Consider the following 22625-nt stretch of genomic DNA (forward strand, 5'->3'; position numbering starts at 1 on the left):
ACCAGCAGAAGTGCACAGTGCAGTTGTCCAATCATCCTGCTTATATACATAGATAAATCTCTTTTCCCCACTTCCTCTCCTGTTCTTCTCCTCAACTTTCCTTTTATTTATTTATTTTTTCCTTTTTCTCCCCTTTTAAATAAGTCCCTTTTCCCCATATCTATAGTACCCTTCAAATTCCATTTTTCTCTTTCAGGTTCTCACACCAAGTAGACAATATGATGTTTACACATGTAGGTGTGATTTATTTCACTAAAGAATATGTTCTCTAGTTGCATCCATCGACTGACAAAAGATTTAAATTTATCCTGTTTTATAGCTGAGTAATACTCCACTGTGTAATAATACTATATTTCCCTTATCCATTCTTCAGTTGATGGGCATCTGGGTTGTTTCCAGCATTTACCTATGACAAATTGCACTGCTATAAACATGGGTGTACATATATTACTGTGGTAAGAGGTGTTCATTTCTTCTGGAAAAATACCCAGGAGAAGAATAGCTGTCTTGAATGGGGCCTCTAATCCTATTTTGAGGAATCTCTACATGATTTTCATAGTGGTTGTACCAGTCTGCACTCCCACCAACAGTGTAGAAGTGTTCCTTTTTCTGCAAAGCCTTTCCAGTATTTGTTATTGACTGATTTCTTGATGTTAGCCATTCTTTCTGGGGTGAGATATAATCCCAGTGTTGTTTTAATTTTCATTTCTAAAATGACCAAGGAAGTTGAACATTTTTCATATATTTATTTGCCATTTGTATTCCTCTGTGAAGAGTATATTCATCTCAGATGCCCATTTTTGGATTGAGTCTTTGAAATTGGGAAGCCTGAATTTTCAATTCTTTGTATGCTCTAGATAGAAGGCGTTTGTCTGAGGGACAGTCAGCTATAATTTTTCCCCAATTTGTAGGTTTTATTTTCACTCTGTTGGAGATTTGCTTTGAAGTGCAGAAACTTTTCTAAAAGATATCAGCTGCTGATTCTTTGAAGTATTTCCCATGCAGTTTGGTTTTTCTTCATGAACTCTCTACCTACCCCTATGTCTTTAAGGTTTCTACTTATATTTTGCTCCAGAAGATGTACTGTTTATGTTTTGATATTTAAATCTTTTATCAATTTTGACTGTAGATTTGTACATGGTAATAGGCATGGGTCTGTTTTAGCCTTTGGCATATGGAAATCCAGTTTTTCCGCATCAATTATTAAAGAGGCTGTCTTTCTTCAACTGAGCATGTTTGGCCCCCTTATCAAAGATAAGGTGACTGAGTGTGTTTGCAGTTGTGTCTGCATCTTTTAATCTGTTGCACTGATACTCAGTTCTCATTCTATGATTTTATCACAGTAGCCTTATAGTACAATTTCAGGTCAGGGCTTGTGATACCTCCTGCCTTTCCTTTGTTTCCCAGGATTGATTTTGATAATCTGGGTCTTTTCTGGTTCTAAATTAATTTGAGGAAAGTTTTCTCTAGCTCTGTGAGGTATACTAATGGTATTTTAATTGGGATTGCATTGAATCTGTATGATAATTTTGGGAGTATGGCCATTTTTATAATATTGGCTCTTCCTATCTAGGAGCATGGAATATTTTCCCTTATATCTTTTTTCCATAATTTTATTGATAAACAAATAGGAATGAGACAGTTTCAAGTCAAACTGGTAGGACAGTTTCAATAATTAACACATTGCATACATTCCTCCCTGTGGTTAATTGCCGTACAAGATGTGGACATGATATCCTACCTACAAACATTCCCTTATATCTTGATTATTTGATTTTTCCCATTCTCATCTCCTCCCTTCAACCCTCTTTCCCCTCCTTATTTACAAAGCTTTATTTCTATTTTTTTCTTACTTTTTTTTGTATAAATTTTCCCTCCATTCTCCCCCTGTTCACCTTCCCATTTGAATATTGTCTTCCTATTTAACAATATCTATTATACATTTTGATGCTTATTTATACTTTCAGTGTCTCATACCAGAGAAATGATGTGATATTTGTACATATGCCCAATTTATGTCACTAAGAGTATGGTCTAGAAATGTCAAGTTTGTCCTTCTTTATGGCTAAGTAGTACTCTGTTGCATAAAAATACATATCTTTATCTATTCATTGGTTGATGGGCCTTTGGGATATTTCCAAGATTTAGCTATTACAAAGTGTGCTTTTATAAACATGGCTATGCATATATCACTGTGGTATGATGCTTTTGATTCATTCAGGAAGATATCAAGAAGGAGAACAGCTAGGTCAAATGGAACCTCTAGTTTTAGTTTTTTGAAGCATCTCTACCCTGATTTCCACAGTAACTGTACCAGTCTACATCCTCACCAACAGGACAGGAGGGTTCCTCTTTCCCCTAGAGCTTCTCAGCGTTTGCTATTGGTTAATTTCTTGACAATAGCCATTCTCGCTGGCATGAGATGGAATCTCAGTGTTGTTTAACTTTCTTCTCATAAATGACCAGAGATGTTGAACATTTTTTCTTATATTTATTTGCCATTTTGCTTCTTTATCTGAGAAGTGTCTTTTTATTTCAGATGGTCATTTTAAGATAGTGTCTTTAAATTTGAGAGGTATGATGTTTTTCAGCTCTTTATATATTCTAGTTATTACCTCTTTTGTCTGAGGAAAGTTCCTAAACTACTCTACCTATGGGACACATGGAGAGTTTGCCCATGACAGCAGGACTCAAGCGTATGTTGTGCTTGAGACTAAATTCTCTGAGCCATTTATTGAGCATCCATTAGAATTCTCTGCTCTAGTGAGAGATATCCTCAGGAATATCAGATTCATTTTTCTGTCAGTCTCCTGAATGACTCATCTGTGCTGGCTGAAGTAAAGCCTTGTTGGTTGACTTCTAGACCACTCGACCTACCTTAGCAGGAAATCCATGATGTAGGCCCTACTACACAACTGCAGTATAGACAAGATAAGCAAACTTACCAATTCTATTATATTTTACTAGTGCTGTATTATTATATTCTGTCTTGGAAAATATAACTTGTATAATATATTCTGTCTTGGAAAATATAGCATGTATAAATACATTATAAAATCTGCATAAAACCAGTAATTGGGCACATGTACACAAAGTACAAAAACAGTGCTTTAAAGTATTTATTTTGCACTAAATGTTCAAGCATTAATAAATCCTAAAGTTCCCTGGTACCAAGAGCAAAAACAGATAATGTATGATCCTTCTAATTATGTTAGATTTCTCAAAAAATCATGCTACTGTATATTATTGTTCTCTTAGAAAGACAAAAACACAAGTATAAAACTACATATCTTATTTATATATTTTTAACTACATAAAATAATCCTAAGCAAGACTTCTTCAAGAATCAGGTTTCCTTCTGTTTTAAAGTCAAAGGCTGGAAATGTTTATCCAGGGGGAAGTTTTAAAGAAGTATTTGATAGTCAAATTTTAAAGGTCTGATCTCAGAAGAACAGTCTTCTTGACGACATGATGTACAAATTCCTTGTGCAGTGTAGGCATAGGCGAGCTCCACTCTAAGCACAGCTTTCACTTAGCACAGCAAATCCCCTCTGTCCCTGCCTCACTGACATACTTGGCAGCAAAGACTGTTTTCTGCCTACAGAACCAGTGAAGCCAGAAACACCCTGGCCACTCACCCACTGGGAGGCCTAACTTTATGAAAATACCACTTTCCATTTAATCTCAAGTGTTCCAAACAATGGCATTTCTACACGATAACATGAATCTTTCGGTCAGCATGGGCTCTGATTTCCTGTTAGACATTCTGTTACTTTACTTGTGGTGATGTAAAAGCTATTCTTTGTTTTGGTTGGAGTCTCCACCCTTTATAAAGAGGTAGGCTTATCTCTGTTTTAGGTTAATTTTTGCACCTTGTTGGCCAAATTCTCATTTAACTCTCAAAACTTTTATCTAGGTAACAGTTTTTAGTTCTCTTATCTTGAGGTTGAATATGCATAATTTTTTTTCAGTTTGTCCCAATTGTAAAGCATTCCTTGGAAGTTCTCTTAAACTGTGATACTACAATGCACTCCTTAAAATAATATTAAAACATTCCAAATTTCCAAATACATTTTTCCAAAGATTCTTTTTCAAAATGAGCAGCAAAAGGAAAAGCTAATTTGTAAGCAACATTTTCAACCATTCATTCATATTCTCACATTAATGAATTATGTTTAAAAGCAATTCCTGCCCCTTCATAGAAACATAAGTTTACATCAAGTGGAACCAGAGTCTAATTTGCTGTCTCCTCAAGGGATTTATTTCAGTTACTTCTGTTTATAGCAGAAAGCTGCCAGCTGCCTATAGAAAACACCCTTACACATTCTCAGGAATGGCCAGCAGTGGAAACAGACCACAGTCAATTGTTAGGTACACATATGGGATATAATACCTTCCTTAATCATGCTATTTTTTTTGTGTGTGTGTGTGTGTGTGTGTGTGTGAAACTGGGGATTGAACTCAGATCCTTGCACTTGCCAGGGAAGCACTTATTCCACTGAGCCATCTCCCCGGCCCCAGTCATACTATATTTCTGTATCACCTTAACATGTATAAACACGGATCCTTCCTCACATTTCTTTTTGCTTTTATTTGCATCAGCTCATTTCTTGGTCTCCCGATTCTCCTATTCCTCACTACTAGCCACTCATTTTTTTCCACTACCACTGTCCATTGTTTGGATTTCTCAGTCTGATGCACTCTAATCAGTCCTTCTCCTGATTATTACTGGGTCACCCTCTGAAATACCAAACAGGCTTCACAGTGACTAAACTAATGCAGACATAAAATGTATACCCTTTGGACATTTTTCATTCTTAAGATTTCTTACTAAAACAGATATAAGGAAAGACAAGAAATGTTTTAACATGATGTAGGCAAGAAGGATACCAGTGGGGAAGAAACGAAGCCTTGCAATTCCTCTTTTTCTTCAGCCAGCAGTTACTTCACCAGTCTGCATACTGTTTAAAGTCTTTATATCATCTTACCTAAAGCTCCCTAACCTTTTGCCAATGCGACATACATTCTTTGGTGCAACTCACACCTGCTCCAGGAATGTCCTGTCCTTTCTCCTGGTCCCTGAAGAGCTCCTCCATGTCCTGCCTTTGCTCTATCCTATCCCTCTGTGTCTCCTGACTTCTTCCTCCATGCTGCCTTTCCCCTGGAGAGCCAGAGAATCCTGCACTCCACCCTCCATGTAGCACTCCTCATGTTCTGCCTTATAGAACATATTCAGTAAGGCTCATCTTTCCACAAAAGCAGCTACATGTACTGATGTAAGCATTCCAGAAACATTTCTAAGCCTCTCTTCAACACGGTATTACTATTTCTACTTTTCTGAGGAAAATGATCTTCAGAAAATTTACGTGATAGGCCAAGGCTATACTTTAGTAGAGGCAGAGGATGAAACCCTGTCCACTTGCTTTTGAAAATCCTGTCTGTTTCAGCATGCTGTATTTCCCCTCTCTTTGCTGTCTCTGCTGGGAGAATGTGACCCCTGTGTGCACCGGGCAAGTGCTGGATCACTGAGCTCCATCCAGGGCTTCTGTTTCTGCAGTGAAACTAAGATTTTTAATGTCAGGGCTGTGTCTAATATCTTTCATTATTCTCAATTTGTACTCCTGGGAGTGTTTACTGAATCCTTATTTTAAAAGTTTGTATTCAAATGACATTGAATTTTCTGACTACATCTCTACAGAGAAAGAGGACTAAGAGGGAGAAGAAAGTGAGTTTGGCATTAAGTCTTTTGTAGGTGATCCGTAAGGTGAATGATTGACAAGCATAATAATCCGGTGCTGACTACATATCCAATTACACGGAGATCTCTTGCCCCACTTCACAATGTCAGGGCATAAGTGTCAGTGTTTATTTCCGTGACTGTTTCTGCTACTGCACAGAGCTTGCAGGACCCACAGTGAATCCCCAGTGGATGTTAGAAATATCATAACAGCAGCTGGCACTGTCATTTGCAGTGTCCAAAATGGAATTTCCATTTGTTTTAGTAAGATTTGTGTTTCTTTTCAACTGATGGGCTTACTTCAAAATTAAAACTTTTAGAAACTGAATTTTCTGAGAACTTAAGATAGAAAAATGACTTTATAATATCAAATAAGCCTCTGGATATAGGCTCCAATATGTCTGTATTTTATGGCCCAGAATTATAAACATGCTCATGACTGCTATTTCCTAACCTCTGTGCATCAATCAGCTGTGACCACTATAGCAAAATACCTGAGAAAAATAATTCAGAAGGATGAATGGATTATTCTTCTTCCTGGCTTCAGGGTTATTACTCCACGATCACAGATATCTGTCATTTCTGAGTCTGAGAGGCAGAGATCAGGACAGGGAGCACCTGGCAGAGCAAGGCAGCTTGCCTCCTGTTGTTGCCTTGGAAACAAAGAGATACAACTTGCTTTTATCAAGAAGCACCTTCCCCCAAGCCCATTACAGGAGGAACCCATGAGTGGGCTCATCCGTTGATGAGATCAGGGCCCTCGTGATTCAACTGCCTCTCAAGGTCGTCCCTCTGAACAGTACTGCACTGGGGAAAAGTAAGATTTCTTTCAGGTGGGCTGCATTTTGGGCTAAAATCAAAATACAGTACTGTGTACCCAGAAGACGCAGTGCAACAAGTGCTGTCATACAGTTCTTAGTAGAAGACAGGAAGCTGGCTCTATGGAAAAGAGAAAAAGGGGTAAGACTGTATTATTTTTTAATAGTCCACTATAGGAATTTCAGTCTGTAAAGACTAGGCGTGCTTTGAGGGCTAAATCATACTTAAGTTAAAGTCAGTGTGATCTTGAATAGCACACAACTTCATCTTTCGAAGAGATATAAAGAAGAGTCACCAGGACACACGCCATTGCAGGGTTTCAATGAGCTCTGAGAGCACCAGTAACTAAAATCTGTTATTATGATTTTGATGTAGAATATCCCCTAAAGGATCACATGCTAAGGCTTCTGGAAGGAGACTGCATTACAGGAGTACTGGAGTCACCAGTGGATTAATTAACAGAAGAATTCAGAGGTGAAAGAGTTCTTAAGCAATGAGGTAGGTGGGCCAGTGGGGCGTACCCCAGCATGTAGTCACAATCCCGGGCTCTCCCTTCCCTCTCTCTGCTGTCTGGATGCCATGATGTGGGGGCCCTTCCCCTGCTGCGCCCTTCTATCTTTTTTTGCCTTGCTGCCCACAGGCCGTAGAATGAGTACACGAATAGGTGAGCCAAAATCAGCCTCTACCTGAAGGCTGTGGGCATTTGGTAGCTTGTATCAATGACAGGAGAGAGAGTAAGACCTTGGCCACAACTTGTCTCAAGCTAAGAAATTCATGCTTCTTTCTTCCCAGTTGTATTGGTCAGGCACCAATTTGTCCAGTTCTACATTCTTCTGTATGAGGATATTGCTTAAGAAAATCTTACTATAGTTTCCTTCAGAATTCTCTATAACTTTTTATTGTCTTCTCTGAGAGCCAGTGTGCATGTGTGTGTTCACGTGTGCGTGTGTGTGTGTGTGTGTGCATGCATGCATGTATGTGTGTGACAGAGAGAGAGGTACTTATAAGGTTTGGAGTTCAAAGTTAAATTACTTAGAAAAGGCCTGTTATTTAGCTGAGTATACTCAAAACTGCTTTCAAATATGTTTTCTGAGTTTGCTTATTCTGAAATTTGATTAATAATGATGAGTGGCTCTAACATCAGTATTTGAAGAGAAAGTAAAATGTTTAAATCCAGACATCCATGCTAATAGAATTATATGGTAATTCACATCAATACACAATAATCCTTAAGCATCTCTCTATGTAATAGAACAAATAAAAGGATGCAGGATTATAAGCCTAGTCATGCCTCTATGGGGTAGAGTCTCAAAAACTTTTGTGGGGGCTGAGAGGATATAGCTCATGATGTTATGCACCCTAAGGCCATGGGTTTAGTCAACACAATACAATAAAAATCTTATTTGTAGCTCTTCTATTACTAACAATATGCTTCTCATAAATGGTAATCAGTACATAATGTTGTGTGTGTGTGTGTGTGTGTGTGTGTGTGTGTGAGCACCCATGTGCACACTTTATATATGTCAAAGGAGTAAAACAAAAAGTCCTACTTAGTTAATTAGAAGTTATGGAAGTTAAGGCACTTGTCTGTTTCTAACAGAAAGAGTAAAGAGATAGTTCTTTATTCTAAGTTTATAATCTTACCTAACAAATTACCATTTTATTTTGGCCATGTTCAGACACTGCCAAGAGAACCAAAGTCCACTACTATTAGGCTTAATATATATAAAAAAGATTACATAAGTATTAAATTTTCAAAACTATTTAAAAAGAAGTAAAGAAGAATGGAAAAGTGAGAGGAAGCTTAAGAGCCCAGAGAAAGGACAAGGCTGAGAAAGGCAATGGGAGCCAGAGCAGAATGGAGCTGGAACAGGAGTGGAAAGGGAAGAAAGTGAGCTAGAGAAACACAGAAAGGAGGCTGGAAAGGCAGATGGTAAAGAGCAGAAGGAACAGGAAGTAGACACATTCTCGATGCCATTGACACTGACATACAGTGGTAAAATGAGTAGACCGGTGTTGGGTAAACTCAACTTCTACTTTGTAGTTACTTCAAGCTAGAGGAGGCTGAGGCAGGAAAGATCCCAAGTTCAAGGCCAGCTAGGGCAATTTAGTGTGACTATATGCCAAAGTTTTTATTTAAAAATATTATAAAAGGGCTGGGGATGTAGCTCAGTGACAAACCACCCTTGCATTCAACCTCCAGCACGAAGAAGGAGCAGGACGGGCAAAGGCAGGGAGCGGGAGGAGGAGAGGAGGAAAGCGCTGTCCTCAGTGGAGTCCGAAAGAGGCTTAGGTTAAATATTTACAGAAGAGTTTCGAGACATGGTGAACATTCAGTCACTAAGCTTCATTTGGAGAATTTTAAAGATATATAGGTAATAATATTTACTAGTATTTTAAATACAATTCTACCTACAGGTGGTTAGGTAGAATCTGTCTGCAGGGTCCTTCTGCTCTGGAGGACAAATCATATTTGACTCTAAGTTGAAACACTGTTTGGCAGATATGAGAGAAAGCACGAGGAACAAGTAGGCCATTTGTCTAGTGAAAACACATTATGATAGATAGGCTGTGCTGATTCGTAGTGACTTTTCAGTCTGGCTCATTAACTCAGCCTGAGTGTGTGTGCACTTGTGTGATAGTTCACAGTCTCTATTTATTTTATTCCTATCTATTTATGGATGTATAACGACACCTATGCCTAATCTTTACTGAGAACTTAGAAACTTAGTCAGAAGCGAGTTCAATTAATTGATCAAAATGAGCAGATGAGACAGAACTTTTCCTTTCCTAAATCTGTTTTCAAAGACTTAAGTTAAATTAGCAATGAATTTCCAATGAGTTAGAAGATGTAGAAAATTCTACAGGTTGATCATCACTAATACCAAAGTCAGAAATCTTAAAAGCTACCAAATCTAACATTTTGTGAGCATGGACATGTTACCCTGAGTGGAGAATTCTGTACCTGAGATTATGTGATAGATCACAGATAAAACAATAAAAATATCATGCAAAATTTCCTTCTAGTGCACACAAAATATACAAAATTATCTTCAGGCAATATATAGAAGGTGTAATATGAACACAGATTTTGTATTTAGACTTGGGTTCCATCCCCAAATAGAATGTATTTTCAGCTCTTCCAAAATCTAAACAACTTGAAATTCCCAATACTTCTGGTTCCAAGCATTTCAGATAAGGACTATTCAGTTTTTATTAACAATACAAGATAAAAATTTGTTTTGCACATAAGCATGATCAGGCAAGATTATGATTCATTATAAATAATCAAGTAATTGCAATTAAATGATAGGAATGTAAATGAGAAGTTGTAAGTTATCAGCAGCAGCACAAAGCATCCGTATGCAGCAAAGTCCTTAAATGATGAGAACAATCATTAATATGCAGAGCAGTCCCCTGTGAAATGTGTCAGAGTACACAGTCATCCCCATTCCCACCTCTGCTTAACCAGAGGCCTGTGCCATTGCCAGAGAAGCCCCACCCTCAGTTCTCATGACACAAACTCAGGCTTGCAAACTAGGTGTGCTTTGTGTGTGCTGAAGGAGGCGTCCCTTAGAATATAGAAATGCATGGAGTGGGGAGTTGACTCTCTTGTACTGTGCCTCATTAGCCTCCTCCACCTTCCTCCATTAAAAAAAAATCACTTAATCTTGCTCTCTGAAAACTAATTTACAAATCACAAGTTAAATCTAAAATTGTCAGATATTTTTACGTAAAATAATTTTTTATTATCATTAGGTGTATCTTAAATAGGACACCTGGGAAAGGAGCAGTTTGGTTAGTACAGTAGATACTGTAGTACAGTGGCTCATGTAAAAGATTCAAAGAGACAGATGGGTTAAATGCTGAAGTGAACTTCTGAAACAGATGAAATGAGAGGAGATTAAAAACAAGGGAGGATGGGATTAGTCTTGTGAAGAGAAGGACTGTTCTCCAAATACTGACTCACAAAAGAGAGGAAGGATGAATACCTAGAGAAGTTTTGTGTTGGGGGATACTTACAGGTGGCCTAAAACAGGAGTCACACTGTGATCCTTGGGCCAGTTGCACTTGTAGCACCTGTAATCTGGTTAACAATGCAAATTCACAGTGCTCTATCCCTGACCTACTGCATCAGTATCCCCGGGAGAAAAGCACTCCCAAACTATGTTCTAGCAAGCTCTGCAAATGATTTTCACACATATTAAAGTTGGAGAACCATTGATCTGAATCATCTCAGGTAAAGCAGTAAAGTAGATCATCTGCCAAGAACAGGGGAGTTGGGTCTGGATTTTAGGGTGGATATTGGCAACAAGTGCCAAGAGGAATGTAGGAGGTAAGAAATCAGTGAAAGCCTGGTAGTCATGCTAGCATACCATCAGTTAGCATATCTTTCTGAATTAAGTCTTCTTGTGAGTTGGCTTCTAATTTCCATGCTCCATAGGATGTGTCTATGTAAAACTACCTTTTTGATTTTTACATAGAACTTGGGAAGAGTCTGATTATGTGAGAGGCTGCTGATGAATAGAAAAATTAACATGAAAAGAAGAAAAAGTCCACATTCAGATGACTAGAAGAGAAAACATTCTAGAAGAAAAATTACCATATTCAGACCAAAGTCCATAACTCTTTTTAACTGGGTGTCTGTGGGTAAGGTATTCAACTTCAGAGTTCTTTTTTTCCCTCATCTGAAAAGTATTCATTTATTTAACCAATTAGGGAGGTAAGAGAAACAAAGTACATGAAAAACACATTCTAAAGCATATTATAGAGCCTATGATGGTGCTTAAAGACGGAGAAGAATTAGCAATTAATTCTAGATGTGAAAACCAAGGAAACCTTCAAAATGAAGACGTTGTAAAGTTAGCCCAAGAAAGACGAGAGACAATTCCAAGGATGGATGCCATAAAGGTAGAGAATAAGGGACTGTAACATGCCAATGACGAAAACAGTGCAGCAAGGATTGGCATCGCTGAGACCATGTGGAGGAACAAAGTCTCTCTCAGCTCAAACATCATTTTTTCCAATAATTTTTAGCAGTCTTCATACAACAGGTAAATTTGAATGTCATTTCAGCAACCAGTGCTAGGACACATGTTTCATTTTACAATAATAGTTCATAAATATTGAACTTTGGGCAAATGTCTTTTTTCTAAATTCTTCTTGGCTGCCTGCAAGGTAAAAACAAAACAGAACAAAACAAATCAAAACCAAAACAAGAGTGTAATTTTTCAAAGGAGTGCCTATTCCTACTCTTTTCCATATTCCTTCTGTGGAGATTGTGGGCATTGCTGGAGTCACTTAGGTTTGCTTACCACTTGGGAAACTGTTGATGTTCTAAAGCCAGAATTGAAATGGATTTCATCACAAGAAAGGAAGAACACACTACTATAAATTTTTGATTAACCTTTTAAGAGTGCACAAACTTCTGTTATCATAGAAAAATTCATTATATTGACTCTCTGGCCCAGGGCCTTTGTCCAGCAGCCCTTTCCTGTCTTGGCTCGTGCCTCAGAGGATCTGAGTGAGTAGAAAGCACTCTTGAGTTCAAGCTCAGGTCCAGGCTTCCTTGGGGCAGCATGATTACAATTAAGCCAACAGGGAAAGAAGCTCTGTATTTCTGGAAGAGAATGCAAATGAAGCATCTTTGTCACTTTGCTCTGATTTCATGTTTCCAGGAGTAGGCAGCAGGCTGATTAATCAATCTCACATGTGCTTTCTTCTTCTGGAGAAATATTTATTGCTCAGTCACATAAAACATAAAAACCTTCACATAAAAACATTCTAAATCATCAGCTTCAAGGGTGTCCTAATGATGGGAAATTGCGGTCCTACTTAGGGTAAAGTAGGAATCATATTTTTAGTTAATGAGTTTATGCTATACACATGAACCTTGAAGACTTAGTCTGAAGAACATAATTTACCTGGGTCTGAAGTTCACACGTGCTAAGTCACATGCCTGTCTACACAGATGCTTTGCCTGGGTTTTTCAAGGGTGTGCACAATACAAAGACATGGAACAGGAAACAATCTCACCAAGGCAAATCAATCTGTGCCACAGCTGCAGCTAGGCTCCTACTCTGTGCTGCGAATAAGCACAGTGGCGGTGGTTATTAAACAAAAGACATTGCTGTTGTTTTATTTTACATGCTCAAATAAAACACATCTTTTAGGTCTCACAGAATCATAAACTCACAGGTGAGGCTAAATGGAAGCTCTATTTACCAAGCTCAGTTTCTAATTTGCAAGCCATGTGTGCTCACAGTTGGAGCGAGTAAGTATAAATGCCAAGAAGAACTACGAATGTGTATAAAGGAAGAGGTAGGAGGTAGAAAGCACAAATCATCCTCCACCAGATCTTATTCATGGCCTAATAGAAATAGTAGCTTTCTTAGTCTCCTTTCTCCATTGCTGAGACAAAAATTCCTGACACTCAAAGTTAAAAGAGGAAGAAGCATTTATTTGACTCATAGTCTATAGAGGTTTCAGTGTATGGTGTGCTAGCCCCAAGGCAGGGTGGGATGGCAGAGGGGCACCACAGAAGAGAAACAGTTCGCAGCAGGCAGAAGATAGCAAAAGCAAGCAAGTGACAATCTCTTTTTGTTCCTTATATCCTATCCTAAGGGCAAGTAGCCTTACTCACACCCTTAATCCTAGCTCTGCGCCACTCCCAGCTACCTCTGAAAAGCCCCATCCATGACAGCATGAGAATCTGGGGGGCATCTAAACACAAACTCTAGTAGGCATACTCCAGAGTGCTCTGTAAATTGCCTGAATCTCAGGAGTCAATTTCTGTAGAATTTCTATTGTCAGCATGTATTTTTCAGAAAGAAACCAGGAAAATATTTTATAACCATGTAAAATGTCAGGAAAAAAGAAGAATACAGTTTTCAAACCATTTTTAGTCAGTAGTGTTTCATGACATTGTCTATAATTAATTTGCTAATTTGCATTATTTTTAAAAATTAATTATTTAAAAGTTATTTAACCCAGTATGTTTTTCTTAATACATGAAACTGTCATACAAAAGATATGCTTGCTTCAAATAGATCATAAGCAGAAAAGTGTTCCACTTTCCCACTGTCAAATATTAGTGGGAGTATGGATAGCAGTTCACTCACTCAGCCCAGGCAATTATTGTGATTTCAGACTGAGAGTTCCTCTGCTTCTGCTACATAGGTGATCTGTGAACTGACTATTCCATTCCTATAATCAGGGGAAGAGCTATAGGACCTGCAACTCTGTAGTACAGTGGGAGTGAGGGGAACTTTTTTTTTTGGTGGGGGGCTGGCTCAGCCCACCCTGAGGGTGGGGTTGGTGCAGCATGTGGTGCTGGGGATGGAAATGTGGTCCCCTGCACCTGCCTAAGCTTGCCTGAACAAGCGCTTTAGATCACTGAGCTATCTCACTGGCCCAGGGAGCTTTTTAATAAAAGAAAAATACACAACTATAAATACACATTTACATAGAAACACAAGTGAAAAATGCCTTTGACAACTTTAGTGTCATCTGCTACTAGGGGAAGCAAAATGAGGGAAAGTTGAATTGGAAGGTGACAGTCATTTTAACCAGTCATAACTGAAATACATTATGTTTTACAGTTTTTATAAAAATTTCCTTCTGCTTCTACTTCAATCTCTATTGTCATCATTACAACCAACCTGGGTGGAAATTCCATCCTAAGGACAACTGAATTGCCTTTAGAAACTTTTCTTGAAAGAAACACAGTTAAAAATTAATTAATATGTCACAGTATTAAAATACTCCTCTTTATGTTCAAAATCCATTTCCTACTCAAGTTCCTCTTTCTCCTTTCTCCTCCCCATCCTTTTCCTCCTCCTCCTTCTCACCTTCTGTTTCTTTTCCTCCTTACAGTTCAAATAGGATCCTCCTTCCAGGTTCAGATCAGAGATATGCAGGCAAGCTTCATTCAAGAACTTGCCAAAGACCTCTGCCTGACTCCAGGACTACTACAGAAGTTTCCCATATTCATGATTCAAGTTACCTGTAGTCAGCTACAGCCCCAAACTACTAAGTGGAAAATTCTACAAATAAATTATACCAAGATTCCTAGTAGGATGGTGAAATCTTACAGCACGCTGCTTTGTCATTTTGTTCAGTGTATCCACGCTGTATGTGCTACCTGCCCTCTAGTCAGCTAGCAACCTTTTCAATTAGCATATGGACTCTTGCACTGTCGCAACATAACTGTTCAAGTCACCCTCATTTTACTAATGATAGCCTCACATCATAAAAGCAGTAAGTCTGGTAATATGAAGATGGCCAAGAGAATTTATAAGTGCTTCCTTAGAGTGAAAATGTGCAAGTTTAATCTAAGGAGAGGAAAATATCATACTCTGAAGTTTCTAAGATTTATAAAGCAAAAAAAAGTTTTGGCAAAACAGAGAAAAAAGGATTTTCATTCCTTTTGCAATTGCAACTCAAATTGCAAAAATTACATCTATAGTACAGCTAAGGGTTTCATTAAGAAGGCATTAAATTATACAGTTCCATACTGTCTGAGGTATTGGGTATCCACTTGGGCTATTGGGCCAAATCTTTTGTAGGCAGGAGTCAAATGTATTTGTTGTGCCTCCAAAAGAAGAAGATGACTTTAAAAGGAATAAAAACAAAACAAAAAAATAAACAAATAAAAAAACAGCGTCTTGTCATGTGTAATTCAGGCCATGTGCAATTTAAGGCTATAATTTAGCCTTAAACTCACAGCAGTCTTAACTCCTGGGATTACAAGCATGCACCAACACACCTGGCTAAAGATGTCTTATAACAGCCAAGGCTTGGCTGCATTATAGCAAACAACAGGTTTACCAGTCAGGAGCTGTGATACATTGCCACCTTGAACTTCTACAGTAAGAAGAAGAGCCTTCTCAAAAGCAAGTTGACAGGCATGTGCTTCAATAACTTAAAGTTCACTTGCTAGCTTTCCTAAGCTTTGCTTAAGTATTTAGACTTTATCAATGAAATATGTACTGTACTATTCATGACAGGAATTCTCCCAAATTCAGCTAAATACTTATTAGGCCCTCATAAATGCCCTGATCATATAAAACACAAATTTTAACTAAAGAAAAAATATTACCTTTGAAGCAGTCATACCTTCTAAGTAACATCAACTTCCCTTTTAGACTCAACAATATGGAAAAATTACAGTGACTGTTACAGCAATGCACCAACCTTTAGTTATAACCTGACTTTTGACATTACCTAGTATAGCCAGCAGAAGAGCAGCACTGAAAGCGGTCATGAAAGCACAGAGTACTCAACTGTAAGTATAGGTTATACTCACAAGGAAATCCTCCTCTTAAGGGGACAGACTGCTCTTCAGGGGATGGAAGCTAATATTTTAGAATTCTTCCTTCCATTATTCCACATACAGGCCTTGGTCCTCATCCACTACTGAAAAGTTAGAAGCAGCAAACCACAATTCTTCTTACTCTACCAACTGCAATCTTTCACATTCCTATGGATTATATCCTATGTTTTATCTAGGCCTCGAGTTCCTAGATAAAATGATGTGATTTCTTGCCCTTTCACTATTCCAGCAACTATTTCTAAATGTTCTCTAATAATATCCCTTTTAAAACATTTCATCTGGACTTAAGCTATTAAACTAGATATGCTCTGACTGTAAATATTTGTATCATATACCTTTTTGTGTATAATAACATTTACACCATCCACAAATGAGTTAACTCTGGGAACAACTGTACCAAATTCTTGGCTCAAACAAAAGTCAATACATTTACTACCAGAACCTTCAGTGAATCAAGTTCTCTAAGCAGAGAATAGTACATGTCTTCAGAAGTAGTTAAAGCATGATAAAATGACCATCTTCCAGTTGACATGTAAAGATGATGAATTGGCCATCATTTTTTGACTCGACAAAGACAAGTTGTGTAATCCAGGTTAAGTAAATGTTCTATAAACTTATTTTATATATTACCATTATACCCATAATATTATTATAAGGTCAAAGTCCAAAGTAAACATTGAATAGTTTTTTACTGGCTAAGTCAGGAGATGAATATTTAGTCCCCACTTTCATTCCCCCTTAAAAAATGTTGATCATTTTTATCAGTGTATTTTATTTCCTTAAGAGTCCTCCATTAGGACTCTACACTTTGATAATAGTATTGTCTTAGGCATTGACCATTTTTTTAAAATACTAAGACTGTAAAGATCCTTTTTTTTGCATTTGAAAACCTTCCTTACCTTTCATATATTATCAAAATAAATACTATATAGTATTTACTCATAGGAAAATTTCAATGCCCATGAGGCATATTTCCATGTATATAACAAGGACGCATTCATTCAATCCCCAGGAAAACCCAAGTGAGGAACCAAAAGGGTAAGTAACTTACCCAGAGTCATACAGCTACTGTGTTAAAGCTGTGCTTATCTGCTATGCCATGTGTGAGTGGTAAGAAGATTACCGATCATATTCAATAGCTGACTCTCTTAGTATATCAAAAAGTGCTTTCTTTTCCATCAGTTCTTCAGTTGCTTGTTCTTTAGTGCCAATTTGCTTTTAAAGTTACTAGCCAATGGAAACCATCATTGAAAATGCAGAGGTTTGAACATAAAGTCAATATAAATACCTTGAATTGATTTGGGTTCTTTCCAGTAATAACTGCTGGAAATATTTACCCAAAATGTTAAGGACCAGTTGACCTATTGCCAGAACTACAGCAAATGTAAAACGTGTTACACCAGGCACCAGGAATCTGAAGGGAGAGGAAAACCCATTTCCTCAGGAAAACACGGGAGTACAGGCTACTGGAGAGTCAAGCAACAGAAGGACACTGAATCATTTTCAGGGAGTTCACAGTTGCGTGCTTTGACTTCCATCCTCACAAATAAGAAAAGCTGAGGACTTACTACCTTTTTCCTGGATCACACACACACACACACACACACACACACACACTAAGTGGGTCTGGTGGATACTCATAACATGTACATGCTTTTATTTCTTCTTTGTATTTTTTATTTTTTGTGGAACCCAGAATTGAACTCAGCCCCTTGTGCTTGCCAGGGAAGCACTTATTCTACTGAGCCATCTCTGCAGCCCCATGCTTTTATTTCTTCACAATATTCCTTAACACAGTATAAAAATTTTTTATACAGGATTTACATTGAAAAGGCATTACAAGTAATCCAGAAATTAAAGTATATGAGAGTATCATATATACTGTGCTATTTTATCTTTTTTTGTTGTTGTTATTGTTTTGTTTTGGGTTTTTTTGGTTTTTTTTTGTATTTAGTAAGGGTCTACAGTGTCTCACCATGTAGATCAGGCTTGTAGATTCTCCTATTTTCAGCCTCGCAAGTGCTGGGATTACAGGCCTTGCTGTCTGTCCTATCATCAGGGTGAATAAGGTTTTGTGAAGACACCTTCACGTTGGCAAGATTGGGTCTCATTAGGCTTAAGGGTACCTGGCATAGGCTAAGGGTATGAGGGTAGTAGCCACAGCAGGGAAGCAGCAGGCCTACCTCCCACTACCACAACAGCCTCTTTGCATTCTTTCTTGGACAACTTCTCCACTGTGGCCTGCAGCAGAGCGCAGGCTGGGGTGTCAAAGTAGAACATGTTATAAGTAAAAATGTCAAATGCTGCATCTCTTTATCTGTAAAGTAGGAATACTTACACTGACTCTCTATCACAAGAGTTTAACATGAGAAGCCCAATGTGTGCAGCTCACACTATTATTACATGTCTTTCTCTACCTGTGTACAGATCCAATGACTGCAGGAAGCCACTTTCCTCTTTTCTCACTTCTAGTTAGGCTACCATAGGTCCTCTGGACCCACTCATTCCAGAGAAGATGGAGACAGTGCTGTTTTAAGCAGTAAAGGACAAAATAAGCCATGCCTCTCTGAACTTGTGTTTGTACACTGTATCTCTTTCCCAGAACAAGAGGAGCTCTTCCTAAAATAAAGTTATTTAGAACTTCTTGTTAATTTATGAAAGTCATAATTCAATATAATTCAATTTCATGGATTTTTATCTTTTTACTTTTATTTTATTATTTTTTTTGGTGAGGGGGTGCCAGGGATTGAACTCGGGACCCTGCGCTTGCCAGGCAAGCGCTTGTTCTACTGAGCTATCTCCCCAGCCCCTATTTCATGGATTTTTAAAATTATCTTGCTCAATTCTTTACTGACATATTGAAAAAAATTTGTCCCTTGAAATCATCATATTCAGCCTAAAAAACCCCAACTTGGTCCAAATTTCCCACTTTGGCTTTGCCAATGTGATAGCACCACTGGTCTCATCTCTTCTGCTTTGCTTCTTAATTCAGATATGGCTTACTCAGCAGTGCCTTCGCTGCTCTCCACCAAACGTAACTTCAGAAACAGTCTCGGTGTGACAGAGACCAGCATCCCGAGAGCTTTTCACAAACGGGATTTTTAAGACATTCAGAATTGCCTAATTGACAAGTGAAAAAAATTATTTCTCAGATGTTAATTTTTTATTTGATTTCTGTATTATTTTCTCCTAAACAAATGCATTGTAGTGCACCATTTCAATTAGTTTAAATTACTTTAGTGGTCCAGTTTTTTCTAACTTGGAACGAAGGTTCAATTCTCCTTCATTTTCAGTAGAGAAGACAGAAGACGCTCCTAATGATAGTCATTGCACATAGCCTGTCATAACTTAGAATAGTAGCTCTGCCAGGGACTTCAGGGATGCCAACTTCAACCTACTTTGATCATGTTTTAAGCTTAACAAAGTAGAGGTGATAGAGCTGAGGTTCGGCTGGTTGGTCCTTTTCCTTCAGTGCGTTTCTCCAGAACGGGTTCACAAGCCTTCTAACTTCTTCTACTTCAAGACTGCTTTTTCTCTTCCCTCCTGATCAGATCCATGATCTTCACAAGCTGCATGCCTTCCCATCATTTACCACATTTCAGAGTTCTCATTCATAAAATGCAGCATTCATACATTGTTCTTTTCATATAGGTGGCTGGAATGACGTGGGCGCATCGCCAATTCTCTAAAAATTCAAAAGTAAACTAACTTACAATTCCATGCTACGGATAAAGCAAAAAGACACACGTAATCAGAACGGGAGAAAACTGATTTGCAGGTCAGAAAGTAAGCTCCCATTCTCCTTAGTTTTGGGACTGGGCCCCGTACATCATAGATGGTCAGCAAATACAGGCTGATCTGGTTGCTGAGGGTCTCTAAGGATCAGGCAGCAGCAGGTAGGAGATAATAACAGAAAGCAGCTCAGAATTTGGAAGTCCTGGCATTTGGTACAAGGTAAATATTGTTTATCTGAAATGCCTAGGACAATAAGTGCTTCAGATTTGGAAACATTTGCATATACATATTGAGAAATTTTGGAGAGTAAGCCTAACTTAAACACAAAAGCAAAACCCAAATTCATTTATGATTCACATATGCCTTACAAACACAGTCTAAAATGAATATCATATAACTTGTTAGTGTTTCTGCACTAGGACTACAACGTATCACCTAAGTTACCGCGGGGTAAGTGTGGGGCTTTTCGCCTGTGAGGTCGTATCAGTGTTCAAGGATTTAGGTTTCGAACCCTTGCAGATTTCAGATCTGTGGCTTTGCTCCACCTGTACCAGCTCTGAACAAACCAGGTCATGGGCTATGAGCACACTTTTTTATTTGGCAAAATCAGTGAGCTACCACGAAGTCATTTTGGGCTATTTTCTGTCTTAAAAATTCTATGACAAAATACATTAATTAAAATAAAGTGTACTAATTAAACCTAAAAGTTGAAGGTCTCCAGAGAGATTTATGACCAAGCCATCTACCTCTTTCTTTTATTTTCTATAGCCAAGAAACATGACTATCCCATTTAGAAACTTTTTTAAGAAACCTTAGTTTTCCTATTATTCTCTAGCAAAAAATTTTAGTTAAAAAATCATTCCCAGGTTTAATCTAAAATCATTTCTATTTTTATATTTCTGTTAATCAATTAAGAACTTAAATGGCTAATTATACAATCCCACAATCTTCATATTTTGGGGATATAATTTTATTTCCAATGGAAGTATTAAGAGATACAGTCAATTAGTCATAAAATCATTTTCCTTGATGCCACATCATTGAATAAATCATTAAGCTTATGCACTCTGCATCTTTCTCAATTTATATTTGTAGTAAAACTTAATTAATTTTCTCCTAGGAAATACCTGCTTATTAAATTAAATCTCATTCACCACGACTTCTCATTTATCTGAGCAATTTTGAATAGAAAAGAAAGTAAAACCTTATTATATAAATGTTTAGAGAGATGACATTAATCTTATCCTAAATTAAATAAAGAAAAGGTTAAATAAACATAATCTTTCAGGAATTACAGCATGAAACATAAAAATTATAACGCTTACCCCTTACATTTTTGTAGCCTATTCTTGAAATACGTATCAATATAATACTGAAATTAAGTTATTGTTTTCTTGCCTTTTTGTCTTATTTTACGAAAGTTTAAGTTAGATGGCATATGAATTCCCATCTAGAACTTAATTTAAATATTATATTCATTTTTTAAGACACATACATGCTACTTTTCTACTTATGTAATGCATTTTACTGTATTTCTGCTCATAAAATTATGCAACAGAGACTGCTGGTACATTGATCATCTATCACAATTTCCTATAAATATGCATGTTCATTCACATACAAACATTTCTTATCAAATATGTAAAAGTTAATGGTCTCAGAATCATAATAAATTAAAGACAAAGCAAGAAAACTTTTTTCAATAGTGAGTGGCTATATAACCTTATATGAGGCAAATATTATGCAATCTCTTAATCTTTTACAAAACAGTCTCTATGAAGAAAAAACCAAATAGTTCATTTACATATTATGAGAGGGTGGTTTAAATCTATGTCTATATTAACGAAAACAAGAAGACTAGTAAGTATGTTTCTTCTTACTAGAAAGCAAAAACAAAATAAAAAGCCTTAACAAGTACTGTCAGCTTTCCCTTAGCATCATTTTAATAGGAAGGGCTTTATACTTCCTACAGTCATTCTGAAAAAGATTCACAGAAAGTGAGATTGAGAAACATGGAGATTAACCTGAATGACAGAAACAGACCTATGACCTGGACTCAATGGACAGAAGGAAATAAAATCAAATAAACCTTAAATGGAGTAACTTTAAGTTTGATTTTTAACTTAAAAATGGATGTGTATTTGGTTGGGAACATGAGCATTAGATTTGATGCTCATTTTTATGACTCTACTTCCTTAATTTGGCCCTGATCAGTTTCAGGAGAATCTGTACTTATGAGGCAGGACATCCCTGTGAGTACCATGTCTCTAACAGGACAAGAGGTTCCCACACCACAAGAATAGACAGGAAAAGGGACCCAGGAACTAGCTCAGTAGAACAAGCACATGCCTGGAAAGTGCAGGGCCTGAGTTCAATCCCTGGTAGAAAAAAAAAAAAAAAAAAGAAAGAAAGAAAGAAAGAAAGTCATGTGGTTAGTAAGCAGTTTGCTTGGACTACCTGATGCTGTTTTTTTTTTTTTTTTCTATCTTATGTAAATGAAGTTGAGAATGGCTGAGCACAGAAAGAAAAGACAGATAAACTGGAGAATTTTGATGTTGCATGGAGTTCAGTAAACCACTAAAAGCAGACAGCATCTAAAGGCAATGACAACATAGCAAGTAAGTAACTGGAGGGAGGAAGGAAAGACAATATTTAGCAAGGTATGATAACAGTGTGCCTAGTGTTTTTCAAAATCAATACATAGCTTAATTTACCAAAATAGCTAACAGAGGTCAAATTATATGACCTCTAATCTCACTTCCCATAGCTTTGAAACACTGGAAAACAAATACTTTGAGAAGTAGTGATCCTCACCTATAAAACAAGAGTAATAGTAACATCTAGTTTATAGGAGAGCTGGGAAGAATAAATTAGATACTTATATGTTACGTTCACTGCTGGTATATAAATAATAAATAGTATTGGAATTATAGACAACATATTACAATGTTGATAGTGTAATTTTTAAACACAAGTAGACATAATGGGTTATTCAGTTTG

The 22625-nt window shown here is 37.4% G+C and overlaps 1 protein-coding gene across 3 annotated transcripts in view; it reads right to left on the minus strand.

Annotated features, from left to right (window-relative positions):
• The window catches only part of Ghr (growth hormone receptor), a 283568-nt gene that overhangs the window by 233512 nt on the left and 27431 nt on the right, over positions 1–22625 (minus strand). The window lies entirely within an intron of this gene.

Source organism: Octodon degus, unplaced genomic scaffold, assembly GCF_000260255.1.
Source record: "Octodon degus isolate 3935 unplaced genomic scaffold, OctDeg1.0 scaffold00142, whole genome shotgun sequence".
Classification (NCBI taxonomy): Eukaryota; Metazoa; Chordata; class Mammalia; order Rodentia; family Octodontidae; genus Octodon; species Octodon degus.